This window comes from Triticum urartu, chromosome 5 (genome assembly GCF_003073215.2).
Source record: "Triticum urartu cultivar G1812 chromosome 5, Tu2.1, whole genome shotgun sequence".
Classification (NCBI taxonomy): Eukaryota; Viridiplantae; Streptophyta; class Magnoliopsida; order Poales; family Poaceae; genus Triticum; species Triticum urartu.
This window is the reverse complement of record NC_053026.1, coordinates 269,560,953-269,586,035: the sequence shown is the minus strand read 5'-3', so window position 1 is coordinate 269,586,035 and position 25,083 is coordinate 269,560,953. Positions and strand designations below refer to the sequence as shown.

Here is a 25,083-nt window from a genome sequence, read left to right as displayed (position 1 = left end):
ATTACTATTGGATATAAAGGAGGTATGATGTCGGCAATATGGATCAATGGAAACTCCATGATGAGTCTGAGTAATCATGTCCTAGTTTGGTGCCAATAGAAGGAAGGAAGACAGTACAATTGGATGGATTTAAGAATACGAGGAAGTTGGAAGTTGGAATAATGATCAGTTGCCCGATGATAAGTTTAAGGACTACAAGTGATGAGGTGTGCCATAACCCACACGCCCCAGGACCTGCCAAGAAGCAAGCACATTCTTGCTGAAGGAAAAACCCTGGAAGAGGATATGCCCTTATCGATAGACGACCTTATAGAAGTAACGCAAAACCTGAGAGTTGTGAAGGAACGATAGATGGTTGTTTGGCTTGCAGAATCTATGGATTTATCCGAACTTGGTTCGTCGACATGAGAAATTCTGCAATGCTTGTGAGGATGACCGAGTGATAGAATGCGAGATTCGCTAAACTGTATACAAGGTAATGATTTGGGTGCGGGATGGATTGATCACCATACCGACTTACTCTTATTATTCGCCTTGCTATGTGGGATGGTAAATCTGAGTGACTTACCTATAGTAGAGAGATGGCGATATTAAACCTTGTTTAAGCCTTAGAATGGTATAGGTATTTTCCCCTGTACAAGGCAGCTTTGCCAACCGTAGGTTATACGGTGAGGATCACCCATACCCATTTCCTGCAGGAGAAACCATAAATTGTTGACCACCATGAGATATCGATAGTTGTTTAGTTTTGGCGCCAGACCCGTCAGGTAAGAAGACCCAGTCTCGGAATAACCTTACCAAGATGAAAGGACAAAAGAATTGAGGAAAAGGTTATGCCGTTACCGGAAGAGCTCAGAGGAGAAATTTTCTCGAGGATCTGAGAAGACCGACACTGTCAAGAATAAGGATGGAGTATATGAGTTTTGATGGAACAGTAACCATGTTTCTAAGGGTGGTAGCATCCCAGACCCCTGTGATGATCGATGGATTTTGAGGAGACCCCCAAACCCTAACCTATTTCTTGCTAGCCTCTCTGAATCTCGAGGACGAGATTCATTTTAAGGGTGGTAGGTTTGTAACATCCCAAAATTCTAAATTTTGGAATGTTATAAACAAATAGATAGATTTGATTGATTGTTTGAGTGATTGTCTGAAAGTGAGTGAAATTCCAAACTTTTTGAAAGTTAAATGAGAGGGAATAAAAGGACTTTCCCAAACTTTCACCTTTTTCTTTTGATCCCCGAGAATTCAAATTCTTTCATCACAAAACCCTGGAGAGAAGATGACATGACTTCTTCCATTTATTTAAATGACATGGGGTGTTGAAAATATTTGAATTTCATTTGAGAATATTTCCAATTCTGAAACTTTATGCAACTCAATGATTTTCACGAGCGAAGATAAAATGACTTCTTCAAACTATATGAAATATGAGTTGGGAGTTTCAAAGAATTAAATTCAAAGTTCTTTTGAATTTATTTTTCAATTTGGAGTTATTTGAGTTTTATTCAAATTATCTTTCTCCAAAATAAAAATATATGGAAAATAGGGCAACATGATTCCCTACAATAGAAAATTGGAGAAAAATTAATTTGAAATCATTTTGGTATTTTTAAAAATGATTTTGTTGGATTTTAATAGGCCAGTAGCACTCTTTGAATTATCTGATTTTGTGTGTATTTTATTTAATGCTAGGAAAAATGTTCATGTCGTAGAAAATCTTTTTCTGAAAATTTTGATATATTATATGCCTATATTATATTTTTTTATTTTGTTTTTTATTATTTATCTGGAAAATGTTTTTAAAAATACTTCCCTCCGCCGAACTGGGCCGGCCCAGCTCCTGCCAGGCCAAGGCCCAGCCCAGCGCGCCAGCCTCGCTCCCGCCCCCCACCGGGACTTCTCCCGAGTCCGTCGCCGCCACGACATCGCCGTCGCCGCCGTGACCGCCCCGGCCTCCGTGCCCCCTTCCCCACGCCACCGCCCTCCCTTGCCCCTTTAAAAGGCCACCCAGGGACCCCTGGGTCCCGTTTTCGCCGCCACCGCCGCTCCTCGTAGTCGCACCGCCGCCGCAGATCTCGCCGTCGCCGGCGCTCGCATCTCCGCTGCCCTGGCCGCACCTTGCCGCCGCCGCCCTCCACCTGCCGCGCCGCTCGCTGGGGCCGCGCCGCTCGCCGCTCCCGACGCCGCTGCCCATGCTGCGCCGCCCCATGCCACCGGAGCCACCGCCGGAGCCCTACGTCGCCTCGCCGGAGATCGCCGGAGTAACCACCGTCATCGCCGGTTCTTTTGGGTGAACCGGTATAAACCGTAACCCGCCTCGGTTTTATTTTATGTTCGGTTTAAAAAACCTAGACTAGATCTGTTTTTTTTAGGTTTTACTAAACAGCGAACGTCCACTGTTTAGACCGTATAAGCGAACGTTCTCCTTTTAGTCTTTTTCTTTTTCTGTTATTTTCGGCCAGGGACCTAGTTGTGAATACTTTATTTACAGAATAGTCCCTGTACTTCAAACGACTATAACTTTTTACTCGTTAGTCCAAATCCAACGAAACCAACACCCACGTCTTCGTTATGATCCCCTCTATACATTAATCCAACTCAAACATGTTTTTGAAAAGTTTAAAATTTGAATTATATCAGATTTGAATTCAAACTTCGTTTGATCATAACTTGAGTTTCGTAGCTCCGTTTCAGTTGATTCTTTTTGCAAATCGAAGCTCTTTACCTAAACATTCTGATAAGGACAAATTCACATAATTTTGGTACTGTTAGAAATTGTTTTATGTCATAAGAGCTATTTGTTTGGTTTTGATGTTTTCCAAATCGTCTTCTTCGATCTTTCTGATCTTTTGAGTGATTGCTTATGTGTTGTTACTATTGCTTGCTTACGATAGATTGACCGGAGTGTGACGAGTAGAACTATCAAGAGTTTTGAGTGCGAATCATCTTCATCAACATTGCAGGCAAGTTCACACTTTGATCATATCCCTTTCGTACCCAGTTTTTATGCATTAGTTTCAACCCTCAAACATTGCATGAGTAGGATTGATAACATGTGGGTATTGGGAGGTAGTTGCTGAGGTAGGAACCTATTGCCCTGTTACTATCAAACCCTTGGGAGTTACTTCTACGTGTTTCTTATATTGCTATGCTATGCTTGTAGACGTGGTTTGGGTATGAGTGAAATCCATGACTGATGTGAGATTGTTATTTAATGGTTCAACTTAAGGTGGCAACTTAAATACACATCTGGGTGGATTGCTAGGGGCACCCTGGGGATATACCAGTGGACTTGCCCGGACACCTGGGGATATACCAGTGTTGTCCTAGGAGATCCCGGGGATATATCGTGTGATCATCCTACGGTCCGCCACCCAGGCTCAAAGGGATCATGAGATTATTCATACTAGAAACTTCCGTGTGCAGCCACAAGCTATTATGGGCTCTAGCATAGTTGATTAAGTCGTGTGAACTCTTACAGTGGTAGACTAGCAGATGTAGGGGTTGTAGGTGGTACGGTCTACCCATCGTAAGGTGCAAATGCTTCTGAAAGACTATGTCTCGGTCATCCGTTTCTCAAACACCATGTAGTGCGAGAAATCCAACGGAGGAGATCGAGTCTTGTGGGGAAAAGTGCGCAAACCTCTGCAGAGTGTACAAACTAATCATGATTAGCCGTGTCCCCGGTTATGGACATCTTGAGTATCTAGTTCTTGGATTATCCTGTTGATCTCATCATGTTACTTTAAAATAATATTGTTGGGTTTTAATGATGTTACTTAATTGGGATTGAGAATGCTGTCAACCATTCTCAATGTTTAACAACCACCATGATAGTAAAATAAAATTTATTCCTTTGTAGTAGGGAAAAATTGGCTTTTCGCAAAAACTATAACCATAGAGCTTTTCCACCAGCCAAATATGCATGTAGTGATAGCCTTTATTCATCAATCTCTATGGTGTGAATTTGCCAGTACATTCAATGTACTGACCCTTTGTGGCTGCAACGTCTCATGTTGCAGGAATCTTACGACGAGTAAGTGATACGTTAGGGTTACGATTTCTACACTCAACTTTACCGTTGGTGTTGATGGGAATTCACAACCTTGTTACTTCCGCTATTTTGGATTGAGGTAATAGTATTTACGTTACTTTTACATGTGATTTACCTCTGTTATAAATCCTCGAGTACTGTGTGTGTCAGCATACCGATCCAGGGATGACACTTAAGCACAGAGACTTGATCCATTCGGGTCGGGTCGCTACACATAAGAGCATGGTTAATAATACAACCAACAGTCGGCTATAAGAAGTTGTCATGTCATCTACAGCCAACCTCTTAGCCAACATGTACAATAGTAAGTTTTAAATATGTGCTAGTTTATCAATAGTTGGCCCATCTTACATCCTCACACAACATCTTGGGTCTCGTGTTGCAGCCGGCTACTAACCAAGAGCCCGCTTCTCTTCTCTCTCCTCCAACTAAGTAAAGATATATTATCTTATTTCTTATAATCTGCTTATGTCACCCTATTGTACTTGTTCTAAAGTAAATTGACACAAAGATGTAAAGGAAGCTTTCTTTATTAATCATCATTAAATGTCCATACAAAGGGTGCTCTCCTCTATATATACTAGGGGTGCATGGATAAATGCGAAGCCTATTTAGCACTGCAGGCGTCGGTTATTACTGTTTCTACAAATCCACGCGTGCAGCTGGGCTCGGCCGTTTCGCTCACCTCCCGTCCAACCCACCATCTCCTTCGATCGCGTATTCAAAGCGTGAAAAATTGGCGAGAGCTGGGAATCAAACCTAGGTTTCCCTGGCTCGGGACGCACTATGGTAACCACCCCGCCACAACAACCTGATGCGCTAAATTCCATCACTTTTTTACCTTATCATCTTTTCTTTCGTTTATTCTGTTTTTTGTTTTTTGTTTTTCATTTTTTCTGTTTTTCAGTTTTATTTTGCCTCCTTCCTCGTTTGATGTTTGTTTTCAAATCCATCAACATTTTTTAAATGTATGAACTTTTCCAAATCTAATGAACTTTTTTGAAAATTTAATGAACCTTTTTCAAGATTAATGAATTTTTCCTTCAAAGTTGTGAACTTTTTTCCAAAATCGATGAACTATTTTTTCAAACTCAATGAACTTTTTGTCAAAATCGATGATTTTTTTAAACTGATGAACTTTTTTTGAAAACGATGAAATTTTTCGAAAGCGATGAACTTTTTAAACTTTTTAATAAACCTTTTCCAAAATCGGTGAACTTTTTCTAAGTTTGTGAACTTTTGTCTCAAAATCAATGAACGCTTTTCAATTCACGATTTTAATATAAATAAATAATAAACTAAATCATAAATAAATAGCACGACCTTACTAGTTCATGTACTATTAGCGCTATTATAATCACAAGTGACCAATGGCTGCGGTGGTCAGCTAAATTCGAGTAAGGCTTAGACTTAGCTCACGAGGCGAGTTCGATCCCTGAAGCAGCCACCGAACAGGAGCTCGCCTCAAAATCACTATTTGATGAGTACTCCTTCGCAACCCGAGAGATTTTTCTTTCTTCGTAGATCCGCTTATTCAAAATGTTTTATCTACCATGTTGATAGGTTTTGATGAAATTTTTCACGAAAAAATTGACAAAAAACCAAACCGGGAGCACTTTTTTCCCTTTCCGGAAGCCGTTTCCAAGAGGCATGGTTGTGCCTCTCGTGGAAGCAAATCCGTACCTCTTGCAGAAGAAAAAACATGTTTTTTTCATTTACGAGAGGCACGACCAAGCCTCTCGTGGAAGCAAAAATGTGCCTCTCAGGAAAGGAAAAGAACACATATTCTTTGTCGTTTCCGAGAGGCCGTGCCTCTCACGGAAGTAATATTGTGCCTCTTACGGAAGCAAAGCCGTGCATCTCAGGAAAAAAACAAAAAAAATTGTTTCTGAAAGGCACGACCGTGCCTCTCACGAAAGCAAAACCGTGCCTCTCACGGACGAAAAAAAGTGAAACACATTTTCCCCCTTTCCAAGAGGTAAAACCATGCCACTCACAGAAGCAAAAACATGCCTCTTAAGGAAGCAAACAAAAAGAAAACATGTTTTTTCTATGTAAAACTTTTTTTGTCAAAAAGCTAAGAAAGACCGGTGAAAATCTAAAGAGTAAAAATAAACCAAAAAAACCATCTAAAAGGCCAAAAACACGGGCGAAAAAAAGCAAAATCCGAAAGGAGCGTCCAAGGCACAACACATGATGACGGCAGAAAGCGCGCCAAGGAGTGCTCTCAGCCCTCCTGCAAGTGATCGTTGTGAGGCTTCCCAAGAGGCACTCGTCAAGAGACCTCTATTCGTTCAACCTTGCAATGCTCTCGAAGCAATGTTGGCAGATTCCTTGTGTCCACGAGTTCTGAAAGCTAAATATTTCCCCAATGGAAGTTTACTTGAAGCTGCCTTGAAGAGTGGTGCGTCATTTACATGGCAAAGCATAATGAAGGGTCTAGAAACTTTTAAGTTGGGGTACATATGTAGGATAGGGACTGGCGCAAATGTTAATATTTGGAGGGACCCCTGGATCCCATCAAGTGCGGACCGGAAAGTGATCACAAGGCGTGGACAAACTGTGTTATCCTTGGTCAATGATCTTATTGATCTTGGTCAACTCGAGAGATTTTTCTTTTTTCGTAGATCCGATTATTCAAAATGTTTTATCTACCATGTTGATAGGTTTTGATGAAATTTTTCATGAAAAAAATGGACAAAAAACCAAACCGGGAGCACTTTTTTCCCTTTCCGGAAGCCGTTTCCAAGAGGCATGGCTGTGCCTCTCGTGGAAGCAAATCCGTACCTCTTGCAGAAGAAAAAACACGTTTTTTTCGTTTACGAGAGGCACGACCAAGCCTCTCGTGGAAGCAAAAATGTGCCTCTCAGGAAAGGAAAAAAAGAACACATATTCTTTGTCGTTTCCGAGAGGTCGTGCCTCTCACGGAAGTAATACCATGCCTCTTACGGAAGCAAAGCCGTGCATCTCATGAAAAAAACAAAAAATCTTTTTTTTGTTTCTGAAAGGCACGACCGTGCCTCTCACGAAAGCAAAACCGTGCCTCTCACGAAAGCAAAACCGTGCCTCTCACGGACGAAAAAAGTGAAACACATTTTCCCCTTTTCCAAGAGGTACAACCATGCCACTCACAGAAGCAAAACCGTGCCTCTTAAGGAAGCAAACAAAAATAAAACATGTTTTTTCTATGTAAAATTTTTTTGTCAAAAAGATAAGAAAGACCAGTGAAAATCTAAAGAGTAAAAATAAACCAAAAAAACCATCTAAAAGGCCAAAAACACGGGCGAAAAAAAGTAAAATCCGAAAGGAGCGCCCAAGGCACAACACATGATGACAGCAGAAAGCGCGCCAAGGAGTGCTCTCAGCCCTCCTGCAAGTGATCGTTGTGAGGCTTCCCAAGAGGCACTTGTCAAGAGACCTCTATTCGTTCAACCTTGCAATGCTCTCGAAGCAATGTTGGCAGATTCCTTGTGTCCATGAGTTCTGAAAGCTAAATATTTCCCCAATGAAAGTTTACTTGAAGCTGCCTTGAAGAGTGGTGCGTCATTTACATGGCAAAGCATAATGAAGGGTCTAGAAACTTTTAAGTTGGGGTACATATGGAGGATAGGGACTGGCGCAAATGTTAATATTTGGAGGGACCCTTGGATCCCATCAAGTGAGGACCGGAAAGTGATCACAAGGCATGGACAAACTATGTTATCCTTGGTCAATGATCTTATTGATCCAACTTTAGGAGAGTGGGATGAGGATTTAATCAAAAGCATATTCAACCCAATAGATGTTCGAAGGATACTACAAATTCCGAGGAATTATGGATCGTTTGATGACTTCATTACATGGAATCCGGACCGTAGAGGTTACTTTACAGTAAAATCTGCATATCAAATACAATGGACTAAAACTTTTTAGGCCCGTGCAAATGTATTGGCTTGGCCCGGGGGATCAAATACACCAAAAATATGGTGACAATGTGGAATATCAAAGTTCCACGGAAAGGTTCACATTTCTTGTTGGCGCATTCTTCATGGAATTATCCCGCTAAAGTCAATCTTGACTAATAGGCACATTGGTTCAGATGGGGCATGTCCGATCTGCCATCAAGATGCAGAGGACATTCGACACCTCTTGTTTGATTGTGATCACCCAAAAGAGCTCTGGAGTAACTTGGGCATTGTAGATTTGGTGGAAGAGGCAAGGAAATAGATAGATTCGGGTCTATGATCATGGAGCACCTCCTTTTGATGTAAAATAAGCCACTGCCAATTAAACCAAATTTGAACATCAAGCAAGTACTTGTGGTGGGCTGGTGGTTCTTATGGTGGATTAGACTGAAGGAAATATGCCCTAGAGGCAATAATAAAGTTGTTATTTATATTTTGTTATATCATGATAAATGTTTATTATTCATGCTAGAATTGTATTAACCGAAAACTTAGTACATGTGTGAATACATAGACAAACAGAGTGTCACTAGTTTGCCTCTACTTGACTAGCTCGTTGAATCAATGATGGTTATGTTTCCTAACCATAGAAATGAGTTTTCATTTGATTAATGGGATCACATCATTAGAGAATGATGTGATTGACTTGACCCATTCTGTTAGCTTAGCACGATGATCGTTTAGTTTGTTGATATTGCTTTCTTCATGACTTATACATGTTACTATGAATATGAGATTATGCAACTCCCGAGTACCGGAGGAACACTTTGTGTGCTACCAAACTTCACAACGTAACTGTGTGATTATAAAGGTGCTCTACAGGTGTCTTCGATGGTACTTGTTGAGTTGGCATAGATCGAGATTAGGATTTGTCACTCCGATTGTCGGAGAGGTATCTTTGGGCCCTCTCGGTAATACACATCACTATAAGCCTTGCAAGCATTGTGACTAATGAGTTAGTTGTGGGATGATGTATTAGGGAACGAGTAAAGAGACTTGCCGGTAACGACATTGAACTAGGTATGAGGATACCGATGATCGAATATCGGGCAAATAACATACCGATGACAAAAGGAACAACATATGTTGTTATGCGGTTTGACCGATAAAGATCTTCGTAGAATATGTAGGAACCAATATGAGCATCCAGGTTCCGCTATTGGTTATTGACCAGAGACGAGTCTCGGTCATCTCTACATAGTTCTCGAACCCGTAGGGTCCGCACGCTTAAAGTTCGGTGACGATCCGTATTATGAGTTTATGTGTTTTGATGTACCAAAGGTAGTTCGGAGTCCCGGATGTGATCATGGACATGACGAGGAGTCTCAAAATGGTCGAGACGTAAAGATTGATATATTGGACGGCTATATTCAGACACCGGAAGTGTTCCGGATGGTTTCAGAGAAAACCGGAGTGCCGGAGGGGTTACCGGAACCCCCCGGGGAAGTATTGGGCCTTAGTGGGCCTGAGGGGAGAGAGGGGTGCTGCAGCCCAGGAGGTGGCGCGCCCCCTCCCATGAGGAGTCTGAATTGGACTAGGGGAGGGGGGCGCGGCCCCTCTTTCCCTCTCTTTCCTTCCCCCTTCCCCCTTCCTAGTAGGATTACGAAAGGATGAATCCTACTCCTACTAGGAGGAGGATTCCTCCTCTCCTTCGGGCGCACCAAGGCCGGCCGATCTCCCCCCTTGCTCCTTTATATACGGGGCGGGGTGCACCCAAAGACACAAGTTGATTGTTCCAAGCCGTGTGCGGTGCCCCCCTCCACCATAATCCACCTCGATCATATCATAGTGGTGCTTAGGAGAAGCCCTACGTCGGTAGCAACATCACCGTCATCACACCATCGTGCTGACGGAACTCTCCCATGAAGCTCTGCTGGATCAGAGTTCATGGGACGTCATCGAGCTGAACGTGTGCTGAACTCGGAGGTGCCATGCGTTCGGTACTTGGATCGGTCGGATCGTGAAGACGTACGACTACATCAACCGCGTTCTCATAACGCTTCCGCTTACGGTCTACGCGGGTATGTGGACGATACTCTCCCCTCTTGTTGCTATGCATCACCATGATCTTGCATGTGCGTAGGAAAATTTTGAAATTACTATGTTCCCCATTAGTGGCATCAGAACCAGGTTTATGCGTAGTTGTTATATGCACGAGTAGAACACAAAGGATTTGTGGGCGTGGGTATATACATATTGCTTGCCATCACTAGTTGATTCTTGATTCAGCGGCATTATTGGATGAAGCGGCCCAGACCGACATTACGCTTACGCTTACGCGAGACTGGTTCTAACGACGTGCTTCGCACACAGGTGGCTAGTGGGTGTCTGTTTCTCCAGCTTTAGTTGAATCAGATTCAATGAACATGGTTCTTTTCGAAGATCAAAAGGCAATCACTATACCGCGTTGTGGTTTTTGATGCGTAGGTAAGAACGGTTCTTGATCAGCTCGTAGCAGCCACGTAAAACTTGCAACAACAAAGTAGAGGACGTCTAACTTGTTTTTGCAGGGCATGTTGTGATGTGATATGGTCAAGACATGATGCTAAATTTTATTGTATGAGATGATCATGTTTTGTAACACAGTTATTGGCAACTGGCAGGAGCCATATGGTTGTCGCTTTATTGTGTGAAATGCAATCGCCATGTAATTGCTTTACTTTATCACTAAACGATAGCGATAGTCGTGGAGGCAATAGTTGGCGTGACGACAACGATGCTTGGATGGAGATCAAGGTGTCAAGCCGGTGACGATGGTGATCATGACGGTGCTTTGGAGATGTAGATCACAGGCACAAGATGATTATGGCCATATCATATCACTTATATTGATTGCATGTGATGTTTATCCTTTATGCATCTTATTTTGCTTACATCGACGGTAGCATTATAAGATGATCTCTCACTAAATTTCAAGGTATAAGTGTTCTCCCTGAGTATGCACCGTTGCGAAAGTTCGTCATGTCGAGACACCACGTGATGATCGGGTGTGATAAGCTCTACGTTCACATACAACGGGCGCAAACCAGTTTTGCACACGTAGAATACTCGGGTTAAACTTGACGAGCCTAGCATATGCAGATATGGCCTCGGAACACTGAGACCGAAAGGTCGAGCGTGAATCATATAGTAGATATGATCAACATAGTGATATTCACCATTGAAAACTACTCCATCTCACGTGATGATCGGACATGGTTTAGTTGACATGGATCACGTGATCACTTAGATGATTAGAGGGATGTCTGTCTAAGTGGGAGTTCTTTAGTAATATGATTAATTGAACTTTAATTTATCATGAACTTAGTACCTGGTAGTATTTTGCATGTCTATGTTGTTGTAGATAGATGGCCCGTGATGGAAAGCAAAGTTGAAAGATCATGGTAGCAATTACATGGACTGGGTCCGTAACTTGAGGATTATCCTCGTTACTGCACGGAAGAATTACGTCCTGGAAGCACCGCTAGGTGCCAAACCCGCTGCAGGAGCAACGCCAGATGTTGTGAACGTCTGGCAGAGCAAAGCTGATGACTACTCGATAGTTCAGTGTGCCATGCTTTACGGCTTAGAACCGGGACTTCAACAACGTTTTGAACATCATGGAGCATATGAGATGTTCCAGGAGTTGAAGTTAATATTTCAAGCAAATGCATGGATTGAGAGATGTGAAGTCTCCAATAAGTTCTACAGCTGCAGAGATGGAGGAGAATAGTTCTGTCAGTGAACATATACTCAGAATGTCTAGGTACCATAACCACTTGACTCAACTGGAAGTTAATCTTCCTGTTGATAGTGTCATTGACAGAGTTCTTCAATCACTGCCACCAAGCTACAAGAGCTTCGTGATGAACTATAATATGCAAGGGATCGATAAGACGATTCCCGAGCTCTTCGCAATGCTAAAGGCTGCGGAGGTAGAAATCAAGAAGGAGCATCAAGTGTTGATGGTCAACAAGACCACCAGTTTCAAGAAAAAGGGTAAAGGGAAGAAGGGGAACTTCAAGAAGAACGACAAGCAAGTTGCTGATTAAGTGAAGAGCCCAAGTTTGGACCTAAACCTGAGACTGAGTGCTTCTACTGCAAATGGACTGGTCACTGGAAGCGGAACTGCCCCAAGTATTTGGCAGATAAGAAGGACGGCAAGGTGAACAAAGTTATATGTGATATACATGTTATTGATGTGTACCTTACTAATGCTCGCAATAGCACCTGGATATTTGATGTTGGTTCTGTTGCTAATATTATCAACTCGAAACAGGGGCTATGGATTAAGCGAAGATTGGCTAAGGACGAGGTGACGATGCGCGTGGGAAAAGGTTCCAAAGTCGATGTGATCGCGGTCGGCACGCTACCTCTACATCTACCTTCGGGATTAGTTTTACACCTGAATAATTGTTATTTGGTGCCAGCATTGAGCATGAACATTATATCTGGATATTGTTTAATGCGAGACGATTATTCATTTAAAACTGAGAATAATGGTCGTTCTATTTATATGAGTAATATCTTTTATGGTCATGCACCCCTGAAGAGTGGTCTATTTTTTATGAATCTCGATAGTAGTGATACACATATTCATAATATTGAAGCTAAAAGATGCCGAGTTGATAATGATAGTGCAACTTATTTGTGGCACTGCTATTTAGGTCATATTGGTGTAAAGCGCATGAAGAAACTCCATTCCGATGGACTTTTGGAATCACTTGATTATGAATCACTTGGTACTTGCGAACCATGCCTCATGGGCAAGATGACTAAAACGCCGTTCTCCAAAACTATGGAGCGAGCAACAGATTTGTTGGAAATCATAAATACTGATGTGTGTGGTCCAATAAATATTGAGGCTCGCGGCGGGTATCATTATTTTCTCACCTTCACAGATGATTTGAGCAGATATGGGTATATCTACTTGATGAAATATAAGTCTGAAACATTTGAAAAGTTCAAAGAATTTTAGAGTGAAGTGGAAAATCATCGTAACAAGAAAATAAAGTTTCTACGATCTGATCGTAGAGGAGAATATTTGAGTTACTAGTTTGGTCTTCATTTGAAACAATGCGGAATAGTTTCGCAACTCACGCCACCCGGAACACCACAGCGTAATGGTGGTCCGAGCGTCGTAATCATACTTTACTAGATATGGTATGATCTATGATTTCTCTTACTGATTTACCGCTATCATTTTGGGGTTATGCTTTAGAGACGGCTCCATTCACGTTAAATAGGGCACCATCTAAATCCGTTGAGACGACGCCTTATGAACTGTGGTTTGGCAAGAAACCAAAGTTGCCATTCCTTAAAGTTTGGGGTTGTGATGCTTATGTGAAAAAGCTTCAACCTGATAAGCTCGAACCCAAATCGGAGAAATGTGTCTTTATAGGATACCCAAAGGAGATTGTTGGATACACCTTCTATCACAGATCCGAAGGCAAGACATTTGTTGCTAAGAATGGATCCTTTCTAGAGAAGGAGTTTCTCTCGAAAGAAGTGAGTGGGAGAAAAGTAGAACTTGATGAGGTAACTGTACCTGCTCCCTTATTGGAAAGTAGTTCATCACAGAAATATGTTCCTGTGACTCCTACACCAATTAGCGAGGAAGCTAATGATGAAGATCATATAACTTCAGATCAAGTTACTACCGAACCTCGTAGGTCAAGCAAAGTAAGATCCGCACCAAAGTGGTACGGTAATCCTGTTCTGGAGGTCATGTTACTTGACCATGACGAACCTATGAACTATGAGGAAGCGATGATGAGCCCAGATTCCGCAAAATGGCTTGAGGCCATGAAATCTGAGATGGGATCCATGTATGAGAACAAAGTGTGGACTTTGGTTGACTTGCCCGATGATCGGCAAGCCATCGAGAATAAATGGATCTTCAAGAAGAAGACTGACACTAACGGTAATGTTACTGTCTACAAAGCTCGACTTGTTGCAAAAGGTTTTCGACAAGTTGAAGGAGTTGACTATGATGAGACCTTCTCACCCGTAGCGATGCTTAAGTCCGTCCGAATCATGTTAGCAATTGCCGCATTTTAAGATTATGAAATTTGGCAAATGGATGTAAAGACTGCATTCCTGAATGGATTTCTGGAAGACGAGTTGTATATGATGCAACCTGAAGGTTTTATCGATCCAAAGGGCGCTAACAAAGTATGCAAGCTCCAGCGATCCATCTATGGACCGGTGCAAGCATCTCGGAGTTGGAATAAACATTTTAATAGTGTGATCAAAGCATATGGTTTTATACAGACTTTTGGAGAAGCCTGTATTTACAAGAAAGTGAGTGGGAGCTTTGTAGCATTTCTAATATTATATGTGGATGACATATTGCTGATTGGAAATGATATATAATTTCTGGATAGCATAAAAGGATACTTGAATAAGAGTTTTTCAATGAAAGCCCTCAGTGAAGCTGCTTATATATTGGGCATCAAAATCTATAGAGATAGATCAAGACGCTTAATTGGACTTTCACAAAGCACATACCTTGATAAAGTTTTGAAGAAGTTCAAAATGGATCAAGCAAAGAAAGGGTTCTTGCCTGTGTTATAAGGTGTGAAGTTGAGTCAGACTCAATGCCCGACCACTGTATAAGATAGAGAGAAAATGAAAGATGTTCCCTATGCTTCAGCCATAGGCTCTATCATGTATGCAATGCCGTGTACCAGACCTGATGTGTGCCTTACTATTAGTTTAGCAGGGAGGTACCAAAGTAATCCCGGAGTGGATCACTGGACAGTGGTCAAGAACATCCTAAAATACCTGAAAAGGACTAAGGATATGTTTCTCGTTTATGGAGGTGACAAAGAGCTCGTCGTAAATGGTTACGTCGATGCAAGCTTTGACACTGATCCGGATGACTCTAAGTCACAAACCGGATACGTATTTTTTTTGAACGGTGGAGTTGTCAGTTGGTGCAGTTCTAAGCAAAGTGTCGTGGCGGGATCTATGTGTGAAGCGGAGTACATAGCTGCTTTGGATGCAGTAAATGAAGGAGTTCATATCCGATCTAGGTGTCATACCTAGTGCATCGGGTCTAATGAAAATATTTTGTGACAATACTGGTGCAATTGCCTTGGCAAAGGAATCCAAATTTCGCAAAAGAACCAAGCACATCAAGAGATGCTTCAATTCCATCCGCGATCAAGTCAAGGAAGGAGACATAGAGATTTGCAAGATACATATGGACCTGAATGTTGCAGACTCATTGACTAAGCCTCTCTCACGAGCAAAACATGATCAGCACCAAGATACCATGGGTGTTAGAATCATTACTGTGTAATCTAGATTATTGACTCTAGTGCAAGTGGGAGACTGAAGGAAATATGCCCTAGAGGCAATAATAAAGTTGTTATTTATATTTCCTTATATCATGATAAATGTTTATTATTCATGCTAGAATTGTATTAACCGGAAACTTAGTACATGTGTGAATACATAGACAAACTGAGTGTCACTAGTTTGCCTCTACTTGACTAGCTCGTTGAATCAATAATGGTTATGTTTCCTAACCATAGACATGAGTTGTCATTTGATTAACGGGATCACATCATTAGAGAATGATGTGATTGACTTGACCCATTCCGTTAGCTTAGCACGATGATCGTTTAGTTTGTTGCTATTGCTTTCTTCATGATTTATACATGTTCCTATGACTATGAGATTATGCAACTCCCGAGTACCAGAGGAACACTTTGTGTGCTACCAAATGTCACAACGTAACTGGGTGATTATAAAGGTGCTCTACAGGTGTCTCCGATGGTACTTGTTGAGTTGGCATAGATCGAGATTAGGATTTGTCACTCCGATTGTCGCAGAGGTATCTCTGGGCCCTCTCGGTAATACACATCACTATAAGCCTTGCAAGCATTGTGACTAATCAGTTAGTTGCGGGATGATGTATTACGGAACGAGTAAAGAAACTTGCCGGTAACGAGATTGAACTAGGTATGAGGATACCGATGATCGAATCTCGGGCAAGTAACATACCCATGACAAAAGGAACAACGGATGTTGTTATGCGGTTTGACCGATAAAGATCTTCGTAGAATATGTAGGAACCAATATGAACATCCAGGTTCCGCTATTGGTTATTGACCGGAGACGAGTCTCGGTCATGTCTACATAGTTCTCGAACCCGTAGGGTCCGCACGCTTAAAGTTCGGTGACGATTCATATTATGAGTTTATGTGTTTTGATGTACCGAAGGTAGTTCGGAGTCCCGTATGTGATCACGGACATGACGAGGAGTCTCAAAATGGTCGAGACGTAAAGATTGATATATTGGACGGCTCTATTCGGACATGGAAGTGTTCCAGATGGTTTCGGAGAAAACCGGAGTGCCGGAGGGGTTACCGGAACCCCCCGGGGAAGTATTGGGCCTTAGTGGGCCTGAGGGGAGAGAGAGGCCTGCAGCATAGGAGGTGGCGCGCCCCCTCCCATGAGGAGTCCGAATTGGACTAGGGGAGGGGGGCGCGACCCCTCTTTCCCTCTCTTTCCTTCCCCATTCCTCCTTCCTAGTAGGACTAGGAAAGGATGAATCCTACTCATACTAGGAGGAGGATTCCTCCTCTCCTTGGGGCGCACCAAGGCCGGCCGGCCTCCCCCCTTGCTCCTTTATATACGGGGGCGGGGGGGGGGGCTCCCAAAGACACAAGTTGATTGTTCCAAGCCGTGTGCGGTGCCCCCCTCCACCATAATCCACCTCGATCATATCGTAGCGGTGCTTAGGCGAAGCCCTGCGTCGGTAACAACATCATCACCATCATCACGCCGTCATGCTGACGGAACTCTCCCGTGAAGCTCTGCTGGATCGGAGTTCGTGGGTCGTCATTGAGCTGAACGTGTGCTGAACTCGGAGGTGTCATGCGTTCGGTACTTGGATCGGTCGGATCGTGAAGACGTACGATTACATCAACCGCGTTCTCATAACGCTTCCGCTTACGGTCTACGCGGGTATGTGGACGATACTCTCCCCTCTCGTTGCTATGCATCACCATGATCTTGCGTGTGCGTAGGAAAATTTTGAAATTACTACGTTCCCCATCATAGACGTCAACTCACACATAATGGTAACCCTTCACCCCATGCGATGGCATATGTCAGTCTTGGCAATTACAAACAATTTCCAGGAAGCTAATTATAAACCGAGTGGAGACAGGGAAAGGAGGTGAGTTAAACCTGGCCCTAGGTTTGTGAAATTGAATGTTGATGCAGCTTTCTTTGCTGATGAGGGATCAGGAGCAACAAGAACGATTATCCGAGATGACAAAGGTAATTTCCTTGCCGCTCTGTGCAAAGTTATTGATCATGCGGCAGATGCTATTGCCATTGAAGCTTTGGCAATGCGTGATGGTCTAATACTCGCAAACTCTCTCGGATTCCCCCGTGTTGAGGCAGAATCAGATTCTTTGAATGTTGTCAATTTCTGTGATGGTCAATCTAGATGGTGAGATGCGGCGACAACAATATTTGCTGAGTGTGTGGATGTTGCTTCTTCTATCGGGAAGGTTATCTTTATGCATTGTTATCGCTCGTGTAACAAAGCGGCTCATGTGCTAGCTAATTTCAGTTGTTGTAATAAGGTTTCTTCTAGTTGGACAGACGAACCTTCAGACTACCTTATATCCGTGCTAGTAGATGATGTAATCTCTTTATTTAATTAATAAAGCTAGTCATGATGGCCTTTCATAAAAAAAAAAAACTAGTTACTCCAGCTCCCAGCTTCCAGGGATAAGTGCCCAAAGTTAAGTGGGGAAACGTTCGGGGCTGGAGCTTCGGCCAAGTCGGGCCGCAACCGCTCTAATCGGTTTGTTTGTTTCCCAACAATTTGGATGGTGGAAGAGACCAAAGAGCGATTTTTCTCTCTCCTTGCGTATCATGGCGCTCATGCGGTAGCGGTTCCCAGGGCATGAGACTCGTATGAGATCGTGATTTGTTCGCGGTTTTCTTGTAAGATTTCTCCCTCCCCTACTCTCGCTTGGTGATTTCTCGTGGCATCAACAAGTTCTCATTTTTCTGCTTCGTTCGGGGTGATTCAGGGGCGAGCCTTGCATCGCTGCCCACCCTTGGCGATGGCGGAGCGAGTTCCTGTCGAGGCTACCAGAGTAGCGATGTCAGGGGAAGGTGGGACTACTGGCACGGAGGTGGATCGTCTTCTTTCGGCTGGGGGAAGTGGTGTTCTTGCGCCATCGCCTTCCGTTGTGGAAGTTCCTGCAGTGGCCTTCAATCCTGCGCAGGAGGCGCACAGTTCACACTCCGCTTCCGGTGTTGAGGATATGCTCGAGCGTCTTCATCTCACGGCGATTGAGGCGCAACCGGTGATGGTGGATGATGACGATGATGCTGATCTGGTTGTCTCGGATTGCGCACTAGTGGGGAAGGTCCTCTCCCCTACTGTCCTCCATAACAACACAATTTCATCGGCAATGAGGCTGGCCTGGGGAAATCCTAGGGGTCTGCTATTTCACCCGGCGGGTAGCAACCTGTTTGTGGCTGAGTTTAGCACTGAGATGGACAGGGATCGTGTTCTGGATGGTTCGCCATGGATGGTGGGCAAGCATGCTATCTTACTCAAGGTTTTTGATCCTAACATACAACCAATGCGAGTGGAGTTTAATACTCTCTCTATTTGGGCACGTATTATGGCCCTGCCGCCCAGATTGATGAAGTCTAAACTGGGTATGGAGTTTGATATGCCAATTGGTAGAATTGAGCGTGTGGAAGCGGATGCTGATGGAAGATGATGGGGTGCTTTGATGCGTGTCCGGGCAGATATTATGGTACAGGAACCGTTGGTTCGGTATGTCACTATCAGTTCTGCGAAGACGAAGACGACTGAAACCTATGTTGTTATGTATGAGAGTTTGCCATATTATTGCTACTCATGTGGTATTCTAGGTCATTCCTCCATGCTTTGCCCAAACCCAGGTACACGTGATGTGAACAGAGACCTTCCTTATGCTGCGAAGAAATTGTGTGTTATGGAGGTCTTGTCCAGGAAATCAAGTGGATCCAAGTCGGGCAATAATTTTTCATATTCATCTTTTGATCCAAGGAACCGGGCTAACAGTGCTACTTCTGATGATGCCAGACCAGCTAATAATAGTGGCAAGTATTTCCCCCAAAATTATGAGGGTGTTGGGGAAGCTGAGAGATCATCTCCTATCATGAACAACCGATCAGGCAGGGGGCGTGGTCGTTCCTCTAGTGGCCGGAGCCATGGTCGGTCTGCCGTTGCTGGAGATGAGATCTTTCCTTATCAGAGGACCAAGAACAGTATGGCTGGACAGAAGAGGAAGCCCACTAAGAATCATGTTTCTGTGCATTTATCAGATGCGCAACCTTCAAGTTCTGCTGGTATTTTGACTATTGTGGTTTCTGACAAATCTGGCAAAGATGTTGGCACGTCTACTGAGGTGAGAGTTTGTGACTCAAACAAGAAACAATGTATTAAACCTTCTCGATCGGCGGATCCGGCGAAGGCTGCAGTGCAGCCCCGCCAAACGCAATGAATATTTTATGCTGGAACTGTCGAGGATTGGGTTCGGCCTCGACAGTTGGCGAGCTTCGCCGGCTTGTGAAGCTTCATCGACCCACCCTCCTCTTTCTGTCTGAGACAAAGATGAGGGATACTCATGTCCGTAATTTTATGTGGTCTTTAGGTTTTTCTGGTTGTTTTGCTATCAGTTCTGAGGGACAAAGTGGTGGTCTAGCTCTATTCTGGAGGGAGTCGGTAACTGTATCTTTGAAGGCATGTAACTCAAGATGTATTGATGTTCTTGTATCTTCTGACTTGACTACAACATGGAGAGCTATATTTGTTTATGGTGAACCAAGAAGAGAAGATAGGGCTAATTTTTGGGGTCTTCTTCGACGTTTGAAACCGTTGTGGAATGGTCCTTGGATTATATGTGGGGATTTTAATGAAGTTCTCTCTCATGATGAGCACCTTGGCCCTCGTGATCGCTCTAAACAACAAATCGCTGCATTTCGTGATTGTTTGAGGGATTGTGATTTGAGGGACCTGGGCTTCTCTGGTCCCAAGTTTACTTGGTGCAATCGTCAAGATTCAAATGGCCATGTCAAAGTTCACCTAGACAGGGCTGTTGTGAGCATTGCTTTTACTGACTGTTTTAATGGGTTTCACGTGAAAAATATCATTGCTACCTCATCTGACCATTATGCCATCCGTATTGGGCTATCTTGCTTTACGCAGGAATGTGAGCGACGCCCGGTGTAGCAAGGTTTCAAGTTTGAGGCCATGTGGTTGTGCGCCACCGATTACAAGGAAACTATGGAGCAAGCTTGGGCTGATGGTAGAAATGGTGAGATTACTCTTCAGTCCACATGGGATAATCTACACAAAGTGACGACATCTTTGAAAACCTGGAGTCGTGATTGTTTTGGGTCTGTTCATAAACAAAATTTTAAACTGGAAAGACGTTTGTGGTCAATTCGGGCTGCCCCAATCTCAGCTGCAAGTGTAACTGAGGAACGTGCTTTAGAGAAACATTTATGTGAGCTTTTTGAACGGGAAGAAATAATGGAGCGTCGACGCTCTAGGATTGACTGGCTCAAGGAAGGTGACCGTAATACCGATTTTTCCCAAGCACGTGCCAAGGCTCGTAGGCGCATCAATAGAATTCATTCTCTTCAGCAAGATGATGGATCAATATGTGAGTCACAAGATGCGATAAAAAAATATGGTGCAACAATTTTATGATGAGCTTTTTACTTCTCAACCTTGTGATACTTCTGCAGTTCTTGATGCTATTACTCCTAAAGTTTCTCCAGAAATGAATGATGATTTGTGTAAACCCTATTCTAATGAGGAGATCAAGACCGCTTTATTCCAGATGGGGCCTACCAAGGCGCCGGGACCAGATGGTTTTCCAGCATTGTTTTACCAGACCCATTGGAATTTTCTGGAAGAAGAAATTTGTCAGGCTGTTAGAAGTTTTCTTGAAGGAAATCCAATTCCTGATGGTTTTTGCGATTCAGTGATTGTGCTTATTCTGAAGGTGTCTAGGCTGAAGCAGCTTAAATTTTTTAGGCCAATCAGTCTATGTAATGTGTTGTACAAGATTGCCTCTAAGGTGCTTGCTAACCGTTTAAAGTTGCTTTTGCCAGTTCTCATTTCTGATTTTCAGAGTGCTTTTGTGCCTGGCCGTTTAATTACTGACAATGCTCTTATTGGATATGAGTGTCTGCACACTATTCGACAACAGAGGGCTAAGCAACCTTTCTTTGCAATGAAGATTGATATGATGAAGGCCTATGACCGTGTGGAGTGGGATTATCTTCATGGATGTCTCTCCAAACTTGGTTTTGCCCTAGCATGGATTAATTCCGTTATGAGATGTGTTACTAATGTTCGCTATGCTGTCAGGGTCAATGGAGATCTTACCGAGCCAGTTGTGCCCTCTAAAGGTATCCGATAGGGTGATCCAATAAGTCCTTACTTGTTCCTCTTATGCACTGAAGGATTGTCAAGTCTGTTAGTACAGAAGGAGAACTGTGACGAGCTACATGGTATCAAGAATGGTCGTCTAGGCCCACCTATCTCACATCTCTTCTTTGCCGATGACATCATCTTCTTTGCATGGAGTGATACACGTAGTGTGGAGGCTTTGAAGTCCACCTTGAATCTTTATTGCCAAGGTTCTGGCCAGTTAGTCAACAAGGATAAATCTGCTTTGTTTTTTGGAAAGAAGTGTTCGGTGCAGGTCAAACATAGAGTTAAAAATCTGTTAGGGATTTCAAATGAAGCTTTCAATGACTCCTATCTTGGTATGCCATCAGAGGTTGGCAAATCCCCAACAAAAACTTTCAAATTTTTGATTGTTCATGCTTGGGCTAGCATTTCTGGATGGTCTCAACGTCCAATTTCCAGAGCTGGAAAAGAAGCCTTGCTAAAGTCCATTATCCAGGCTATCCCGACATACATTATGAGTTGTTTCCAACTGCCAATTGATATTTGTGAGAAATTCCGTCAAATAATTGCTGATGAGTGGTGGGGCCGCGAAGATGGAAAACGAAAAATGCATTGGCGCTCGTGGGAGTGGTTGACTACACCCAAGGCTCTTGGAGGTATGGGCTTTCGTGACATGGACCTTTTCAATCTGGTTATGCTCGCCAAGTAGGGATGGAGGCTACTGACGAATCCATTCTTGCTTTATGCTCGGGTTTTGAAAGGACGATATTTCCCCACTTCTGATTTCTGGAATGCATTAGCGCCAAGGTCTGCGTCTGCTACTTGGCGTGCTATATTAGCCGGACGTGATTTACTCCAGAAGGGAGTCAGGTGGGGCATTGATAATGGTGAAGATGTTTATATTCTCTCAGATCATTGGATCCCTTCGACTCCTCCAAAGTGACTGTATCCTTTTCTGCCTATACCTGCTAATGTTAAGGTAAAATGCTTGATTGATGAGGAATCTAGTACATGGAATCAAGATTCTGTTAGGGCCTTTTTCCGTGATGATATTGTTGCAGAAATTCTCCGCATTCCTATAAGCAGGCATGGTGGTGTGGATTTTGCAAGCTGGCCTCTCACTATGTCTGGTGAATATTCGGTGCGATTTGCATACAATATGGCGCGATCGACGCGTTTTCTTGAAACTCGCAGCAACTGTGGTTCTAGACAATCCTCGAGTGTGGCTGCTGAGGAGAAGAGTTGGAAGGCGATATGGTTTATTAAAGCACCCAACAAAATGAAGGTCGCACTTTAGCGTTTCGTTCATGATTGCCTTCCATCTGGGGCTCAATTGCAACACCACCATGTTCCTGATGCTGCGTGTTGTTGCTTCTATGGGCGACTGGAAAGCGTGGAGCACGCCATACTTTTTTGTCCGCGTGCAAAAACTGTTTGGGATGCGATCAAGGAGTGGTCTGTCATTCAGCTTCGTCGCTCTTCTTTCAGGAATACCAAACTTTGGCTTTTTGATTTTCTCTCAAGATCTTCTGACAAAGAAGCCATGGTTCTGGCTGTTTCTTTTTGGCACTTATGGGAAGCACGAAATGATGCGCGGCATTCGTTAGAAGCTCCACATCCTCGTATTACAATTGAGAAAATCCGTGCTTATACTGATTAGATTCTGCAGCATCTCTATATCCAAATACCTTTCATTAGGCGTGAGTCTTCTTCACCCAATCCAATATGGACTTCACCGCCGCCTGGTGTTATTGCCATCAACTCGGATGCTGAAATCTTTTTAGATATAAACATGTCAGGTGCTGGAGTGGTGGCCTTAAACCATGAAGGTAGATGTGTTGCTGCATGTTTTGAACCTATTCAAGGCACGATGGAGTCTGAACTAGCTGAGGCGCCAGCTCTACGAAGGGTTGTATACCTGGCAAATGATGAACATTTTTCAAATATTTTATTTGCATCAGATTGCCAATCGCTGGTAAATAGAATTATTTCTGGCAAAATTGGTCGTTCCAGTATCGGTACGGTGATTAATGATATCAAGTTTGCTTTAAGGGGCTTTGTGTCTGCGGAATTCAAGCATGTTCGTCGGCAAGTTAATGTGGATACTCATCTATTAGCTAAGTCTTGTAAGAATTTGTCTAATCTAGTTATTTTTCATTCTATTTCGGATCGTATCCGGAAGACTCTTAGAGCAACTTCAATGGGACGACCCATTTTATTCGCCCGCGTTCATTTGAATCGGCGCGGACAAAAATGGCGGCCCAACGCGTCGACCCAAACTCAAATTGTGTTCGCCCGGCGTCCGCGCTGACCCTTTTCCGGCCCCAAATTGTGCCTGGAATGCGTCGGCGCGGACGCGCCGCGCGTCTCCTCGCCGTCCGCCGCGTCCTCACCTGGCTGTCGTCCAACTACCTTGGTCAACATAATTTATGACGACCGCCTACCTTGGGCCCATGCGTCAGCGACGGCGGTCGTCCTTTTTTAAGCCGGGCGTGCGGCAGGCCGTCCTCATCCACTACCACTCGCCCCCGTCCCCATCTGGCCACCCTTGCCCCCATGCCGGCGACAACCCTAGCCACCACCAGTATGGGTTTCTTCTCCGACATCGGCAGCAGCCGCAAGGGCAAAGCCCCCGTCCGCCATTCCCCCTCCCTCCCCGCGTCGGCGCGCGTTCCCCGGCAGAGGCAGCGCATCAATGTGCCGTTGCACCAGGCTGAGTGGCACTGGCACCACCGTGTGCGTCTGTGTACCCGGACGTGACGCTGTCGCACGACTGGCATTTGGATCCGGAGAGGATCCCAGTGTCGGCGGCGCCCGGATGGCCAGGGTCCATGCGAAGGAGGTGCGGCGCCGGCGGGCGTTGCTAACGTCGGAGCAGCAGCCGACCCGCGCTTTGTCGTCGACTCGCTCAACTGGGCTCGATGGTTCGCCTTCGAGCACGAGAAGGCGAGGCGACGCGGCGTCTGCGGCATCGACCACAGCCTGCCGCCGCCCGCGCTCGTCGTCCGCGATGAGGACCAGGAGGCCGAGGCCGTTTACCAGGCGGCCATCAAGGAGAGCGAGGAGGAGGAGCGGTGGAGGGAGGCGGACGAGGCGGCTTTCGAGGCAGCCATGGCGGAGGCCATGGCCCTCTCCGCGGTGGGCGACTGCGTCATGCCGCCGGTGGCCCCGCCGTCCCCGTCCAACGTCGAGCCGGAGGAGCCGGCCTACCTCGAGCGCTACTCCTGGACCGGTGTAGTCCGTGAGTGGGTCAACGCTCCGTCGATCTGGCTCTGGGCGACGGAGAAGCAGGAGGCGGCCTACCTCGACCACTGGCGCCGCGTTCGGCTTGCCGAGGACCGCCGGGAGGGCGAGCGCCTGCAGATGCTCGAGCGCGAGGCCGAAAAGGAGGCGCGCCAGGCCCAGGCAGCGGCGGCAAAGCCCGACATCACCGCCGTCTGGAACACGGCGTTCCCCTGGGCCGACCCTGCGCCGACGTTGATCGACCTCACCGGTCCCGACGCAGCCGCCGCCGCCGATGAGGATGTTTAGTGTTTTAATTAATGTAATGTGGACTTTCGCCGGCCTTCGTGGCCGGCTTTTATGTTTAATTAAATGCATGTATTTATTTTCAAAATGCTTGCAATACTTTTTTTTGACGCGCC

At 44.5% G+C, this 25,083-nt stretch overlaps 1 long non-coding RNA gene across 2 annotated transcripts; it reads left to right on the top strand.

Annotated features, from left to right (window-relative positions):
- The first annotated feature begins 17,763 nt into the window (after positions 1-17,763).
- Positions 17,764-23,613, top strand: LOC125508575. Of its 2 annotated transcripts, XR_007283606.1 has the most exons (3): positions 17,764-17,955; positions 18,045-19,421; positions 19,668-23,613. It is a non-coding gene; the product is annotated as an uncharacterized LOC125508575 (long non-coding RNA). The 2 variants fall into 2 exon arrangements; XR_007283605.1 differs by having other exon boundaries at positions 18,045-23,613.
- The last annotated feature ends 1,470 nt before the right edge of the window (positions 23,614-25,083 follow it).